This window comes from Trachypithecus francoisi, unplaced genomic scaffold (assembly GCF_009764315.1).
Source record: "Trachypithecus francoisi isolate TF-2019V2 unplaced genomic scaffold, Tfra_2.0 Lachesis_group13, whole genome shotgun sequence".
Taxonomy (NCBI): domain Eukaryota; kingdom Metazoa; phylum Chordata; class Mammalia; order Primates; family Cercopithecidae; genus Trachypithecus; species Trachypithecus francoisi.
In genome coordinates, this window is record NW_022681458.1 from 6,802,352 (window position 1) to 6,809,155 (window position 6,804).

At 47.1% G+C, this 6,804-nt stretch overlaps 1 long non-coding RNA gene across 1 annotated transcript; it reads left to right on the top strand.

Annotated features, from left to right (window-relative positions):
- Positions 1–1,467: 1,467 nt before the first annotated feature.
- On the top strand, positions 1,468–6,564 carry LOC117095293. The gene is made up of 3 exons (XR_004441902.1): positions 1,468–1,834; positions 4,763–4,863; positions 5,859–6,564. It is a non-coding gene; the product is annotated as an uncharacterized LOC117095293 (long non-coding RNA).
- The last annotated feature ends 240 nt before the right edge of the window (positions 6,565–6,804 follow it).

The following is a 6,804-nucleotide window of genomic DNA, read 5'->3' on the forward strand; positions in this document are numbered from 1 at the left end:
GCACACACCCACACATGCACACACACACATGCACGCACATGCATGCTGTTCTGTATAGTAGCCTATGTGATGATCAGACAGAGCATATCCTGTTGTCAAGGATGATTGCCTGAGCCCAGACAACAATGCTTTTGTTCCTGATAACTGGTGTCTGTGTGTGTGGTTCTGTTCCCATGATGAAACAATGGCCCAGAACGATAATGACACAATGCCAGGGTGTTTTTAATATTTTCAAATGATCTAGGGTGCCTTTGCTTTGTACACATGAGATGAAAGACAGGAACGTAGTAACAGAACTTTAATTTCTATGTCAAGGGACTCAATGTTGGGTGTCTGTGTCTTACTGACACCCCGTGTGTCTTACTGGCACCCTTTGAATGTAGGTGCATTGTCTTGTGTGGTTCTCATCCCTCATTGGCCCACTAGAAAAGCATTTTGGCTTCATGGAAAGAGTGTGAGCTATAGAGCCTGTACACTGATCCAAGCTCCCTATCCATGGCCTGGTGGCCTTGGGCAAAATCCTCATGCTCTTTGAGTATGACAGTGTCTCCGTCTGTCACATGGGCTCATGCCACCCATCTTACAGTTGGTTGAATTAGAAATGCAGCTGGGTGCAGTGCCACTTCCAGTGGTCTCATCATGATTGATTGGTTTGGGAATCAGAGACCATCTTGCAAAAGGAAAGGAAATGGGAAGGTAGCGTGTGTGTGTCTGCACACCTGCACACAGGTATGCGTAAGTGTCTTCCTGAGTGTTGTATTGGAGATGTATTATATTAAAGTGTCAAGAATGGAAAGTTCAGCCAGTCACTGTGGCTCACGCCTATAATCCCAGCACTTTGTGAGGCCAAGGCAGGTGAATCACCTGAGGTCAGAAGTTCGAGACCAGCCTGGCCAACATGGTGAAACCCTGTTTCTACTGATAATACAAAAATTAGCCGGGCATGGTGGCAGACGCCTATAATTCCAGCTACTCAGGAGGCCGAGGCAGGAGAATCCCTTGAACCCCGGAGGTGGAGGTTGCAGTGAGCTGAGATCGCGCCACTATACTCCAGCCTGGGTGACTAAGCAAGACTCCATCTCAAAAAAAAAAGGGAAGTTTTCCAGAAATGGCTATTTGTTCCCAGAATGAGTGTTTTAGAATAAGTACAAATATATTGGTACAAAGTGGCTCTGCTGGTTTTAGTAACATTTTAGAGGAGCGGCCGAGGATGAGCTGAGTTGTAGATGATTCTCCCCCACTCTCTTTAGAAGGTGCTTTTTCCCTGAAGGACTGTGCTGGACTTGCCTAGCCCATGGGCAGCAGTCAATTGTCCTGCCCTTGGAGCACATTTCTCCTTCCCTTCCATTTTGTGCACATTTCCGCCAACTCCCTGGAGAACTTTGGAAAGACGCAAACGGTGCAAGTCAGAAGTCACCAGTTCGGCATGCCTGGAAACCACGTTATGTAATCCATGCTTCTCTTTCATCATCGCTTGAAATACAGAAGATGCCCAAGTGGTATCTTGAAAGTGAACAAATCTAGAACAAATTGCAATGAAGGAGCAAACCATGAAAGTGAACAAGTTCCACCTCCACAGACTGGACTTTTGAGGATGAAAGAGCATTGGAGCAGCTTTGAAATGAAAGAACCAGCAGAATGAACACAGCTGTATCTAATCCACTGGATTAAAGCTGAAAAGAAATCATGTTTATAAAATAGTCTTGCCGGCATGGGCTGCTTGTGTCTCAGCATGCAGGGTCTGTTGGTTGGTGCCTGCTGCCAGGTTCCTCCCACGACCCAGCTCGCAGGGAGACTGGGCTGGCCGGCGGAATCCCCCCTGGATAGAGTTGCGGTAAGTCCCGACCAGAGCGCTGGAGCGGGGTAGGGATGGAGATGTGCCACCCAGACAGCGAAGGGGTTCCAGGAACCTGCCTAGTCTCTATTTTCCATAAGGAAGAACCAAGCATGCAAACATTCTCATGGAGCTGACACGAGCCTCAGGGGGATAAGAATTCTTGCTTTGTTTTTTAAACAGCTTTATTGAGACATAAATCACGTGCCTACAATTGACTTGTTTAAAGCATACAATTCAATGGTTTCGATATGCTGCATTATTAATTTTGGAAAATTGTGGTGGTATATACATAGAGTCACACATACATATGTGTGTGCGAGGCTGTTTTACACAGGGTGGTCAGGCAGGGGCGACATTTGAGCACAAGAGCAGGAAGGAGGGACTGGGCCTTGCAGTCCTCCCTGAGGGAGAAGACATGGGGGACTGACATGGGAGCTAGCTTGGGACAGAGAGTGGGCTCACATGGCCAAAGCAAGGAAGCCGTTGTGGGGTGAGGTGGGGAGGAGGCAGAGGCTGGGTCTTGAGGGGTCCCCAGGGTCGAGTGGCGGGGTTTGGTTCTATTCTACGTGTGATGGGAAATAGCAGTTGTTGGATTTGTGTAGCAACATGGTGCCCATGGGAGCCCACTCTAGGGCTGAGCAGAGAATCGGCTGCTGCCAGCCATGGAGGTTCCTGCATCAACTGGGCTCAATGGGGAGACTGGGAGAGGAGCAGCTGGGAGGGAGGTCAGACTCTCCAGGAGAGGAGAGGAGAGGAGGAGGAGAAAAGGGGCAAAAGGAAAACGAGTAGAAGTTGGGAAGAGGAGAGATGTCAAATTCTCCAGGAAAATGGGAGAAAAAGGAGAAAAAGGCATAAGGAAAAATGAGTAGAAACTGGGATCCACACCTCCACATCAGTAGAGGGTGTAGCATTCTTATCATGGCCTCTGACTTTATCCTAATAGTATGAGAGGCTTCTAATCAGAAGAAAATACAGATTGAGCATGCTTCCTCTGAAAATCCAAAGTCCAAAATCCAAAACTTTGTGAGCACCAACATAATGCCACAAGAGGAAAATTTCACACCTGGCCTCGTGACAGGTCACAGTCAAAATGAAATCAAATGCACAAAATGATTAAAATATGCCATAAATTTACCTTCAGGGTATGTGTGTAAGGTGTATATAAAACATAAGTGAATTTCATGTTTAGACTCGAGTCCCATCCCCAAATATCGCATTGTGTATATGCAAATATTCCAAAATCCAAAACAGTTCAAAATCAGAAACACTCTGGTCTCAGGTATTTCAGATGAGGGACACTCAGCCTGTACAGCATTGGGCTGCACTCTGTTTATTCAGAGTTGAGACATTCGGCCTGATTCTCTTCTGCTGTCCTTTATAACTCACTACATAGATCTCAGTCTGTGAAGTGGAGTCTAGGGGAGAACTGTCCCCCACTCCAAACGCACACCTCACCCCCAGCTTCCCCAGGCAGAACTCAAGGCGGGGTTTACACTCCATTCCCACAATTCTCGCAGATGTGAAGGATTCAGCATTAGCCTCCATTTCCCTGCAGTATGCTCAGAGCTCTCCAGAGACCTGGAGATAAAAACTATCCCAAAAAGGAAGAGTTCTTCATGGGACATCACATTATAACTGAAGCCACAACCAACTCTGAGCATGCAGGTGACCCTCCCACCACCTCTGGTGAGTCACTGGCAGACCCCAGAAGCAAAGCGTGTGATGCCCAGGTGGCAACGTGGCTCCCACTGTCTCCTGTGCTTCCCTTCTTAAGAAAACACCGGTGGTCTAATTTCAGATCTGCGTTAGTTGCTTCTTGCACCGCTGTAAATACCTGAGACAGGGTAATTCATAAAGAAAAGAGGTTATATTGGCTTACAGCTCTGCAGGCTGTACAGAAAGCATAGCAGCTTCTGTTTCTGCTTCTTGGGAGGCCTCAGGAAACTAACAATCATGGTGGAAGGTGAAGGGTAAACAGGAACATCTCACAAGGCTGGAGCGGAAGGAGGAGAGGGGGGCAGGGAAATTGCCACACATTTTTAAAAGACCAGCTCTTACATGAACTCACTCACTATCATGAGAACAGCACCAAGGGAGAAATCTGCCTCCATGATCCAATCCCCTCCCACCAGGTCCCACCTCCAACATTGGGGATTACAATTTGACATGAGATTTGGGCAGGGACACAGATCCAAACCGTATCGAGGTCTTTCTCCTGTTCACTCCATGAACTATGTCATTCTCATGTCAGGTTCCCTAGGGCTGCTTGTCTAGGTTGTCACCTGGACCACCTTGGACACCTGGGCACCTCATGTCAAGTCCCAGGCTCTGTTTCACTTTGTCATGTGTCAATGGACACCTGGCTCTGCATGGCAGGTTTAGCCCGGATGCTCCCCAGTACAGAAATACTGGATTCTGGAGGACACCCCTGCACAAAGACCTGAGTCACTGGGACCAGCTACGTAGATTGCAAAGCTTATGGCAAAATGGAAACACTTTTTAGGATCGGTTTCTGAAATGTATTAAGGATTTCAAGATGGTGATGCATAACTTTGAACCAAGTGTGAGGCCTCCTACGTGCAGAGCCTTGTGTGTCTGCACGGGTCACATTTCCATGGCACTGGCCCTGAGAGCCACGTAGCATAGTTGGAAAACAACTCTACTCCACTAAGGCAGACCAAGATCAAGGCAGATTGAGTTCCCATCAAGGAATGGAAAAGGCTGGGTCAGCCCCAACTGTGGATACCCAGCTTTGGGAGAAGCACTTGTGTTAAATGGAGATCCTAACCTCTCATTATATTTGCTTCTGGTGTTAATATTTAACTCTGTATCATGTGCACATGTCCTTTTTTAGAAAGAGAGAGAGAAAAAAGGATGAACTAATTGCTTGCGATGTTGACACCTTATTTTTGTCTTCATTTCCAGGTCTGATTATCTACAGTGACTTAGACGGCCAATTAGTTGATGAAATGAATTTGCATCCAGAGTTCAGCGCTCCATCTCTGTAGTCTTAGCAGCCAAGAATGGTAAGGAGAGAAATTTGTTGTAAAATATTCATGCTAATCCAGAACTTGGATTTTTTTAAGGCTAAATCAGAACTTTTTACTCTGAAAATGCTCAGCCACACCTTGCTGCTTCTCAGTGACAATTTTGACCATCACTGCCTCCCCAAGGCAAAGTCATTCTCCCAAAGGGGGGTTTAGATTTTGATCAGAATGAGTTGGAGGCTGCAAGCCATCCAAATCTCCAAGTCTGCTTTTCTCCCAAGTAGCCAGCTCCCAGTGCTGTGGTCCCTGCATCCTGGCAGCTACCAGTTGGGCATCCCCACACTTTCCTGGTGGCAGGTGCCTGCTAACAGGCCAGCACTTTCACAGCACCATTCACTCAGATGTATCCACCTGGACAGACACAAGGTTGAAATGGGCCTGGCAGAGGTGGCAGGCACGCCTCAGAGCAGAAAGCTTGCACCCAAAGGTACAGTGAGCATCTGGCTTTATCCCTGCTGGCTGTGAAATCCTGGCTGGCGGCAGCTTGCTCTAATCAAGCCCCACACAATCCTTTGAGCATTGTGAGTGCTCAGTAGGGATGTATTTGGGCCAGGATGAATAGCTCAGTTAATTTAAAATATTGGACCAGGTCAAGGCCCATGTGTGCTGCTCTGACCCCAGAGAACACAGTACGCTGGGAACCCTTGGACAGGGCTGTCAAACCTTACATATATCTTTCTTCAGAATAAAACACTGTTGTCTTCTCATGAGTAAGCTCCTTAAGTATGGATTAATTTTTAGTTATGAATTAATTTTGGCTTTTAAAGGGTTTTTAAAAGGGGTTACTTGAAATATCAATGAAATATCTTTCAAAACCCTTTGTGAGCTTGCTTAGCAATGACTATCATAGCGGTGATGACAGGAAGCCTCTTCTTATTAAAGATGCACATAAAAGGATGCCGTATTTTAATGATCCTTTGAAACGTTTGCCATGCAACTGCATTGCTGTCTGTCCTCTGTGCTTTGATTCACAGGTTCAGGCAGGAGCATCATGGAAACCATGTCCTCCATCCCAGTTCACACACAGTGATGATCTCATGTTTCACCCCAGGCCGGGGTAGTGAGAGCGAGGATGCTGTTCAGCCGTGGTGACCTTCCCTAGACACCAGCAGCCTTCAGGGAGATGCCTGTGTTCCTGAGATGCTTGGCTCCGAAGGGCTTCAGGGAAGAACCAGGCCAGCGGTGGCACAGGGGTAAGAGGGAGAGGAAGAGGAAGAGGAAGGAGGAAGAGGAGGAGGAGGAAGAAGAGGTGGAGAAGAAGAGAAGGTGAAGTCAGAGATTCACTTCAGTTTTTGGCTGTCCCTGCCCTGAACATGAGTCAGTCCTAAAGCCAAGGGGTAGGGAACCCACTGACATCTGAGTCAGTTCACCCAGATGATGGTAAGAGTGTTGCTGCCACTCAGCGAGCCTTACACAAATGTGTATGAAATCCACGTTGATGTATAGCAGGAGGGAATGAACCTGGCTCTGTGCCCAGGAGAACCAGAGCACATGGCCAAGGCAGAGTATTTTCAAGGCCCCACATAGGGCAGGGGAGAACCGTGCTTCTGATACCCCATTCCTTTGTCTGGCATTTGCTTAAAACAAACACATGGAGGAGCAGATCAGGGAGCTCCGAAGGGGATGGAGAAGAATGAGTAGAAAGTAGCACCTGGTTTTCTGCATATGGCTAGCCTGCTTTCCCAACACCGCTTATTAAATAGGGAATCCTTTCCCCATTGCTTGTTTTTGTCAGATTTGTCAAAGATTAGATGGTTGTAGATGTGTGGCATTATTTCTGAGGCCTCTGTTCTGTTCCATTGGTCTCTATATCTGTTTTGGTACCAGTACCATGCTGTTTTGGTTACTGTAGCCTTGTAGTATAGTTTGAAGTCAGGTAGCTTGAAGCCTCCAGCTTTGTTCTTTTTGAATAGGATTGTC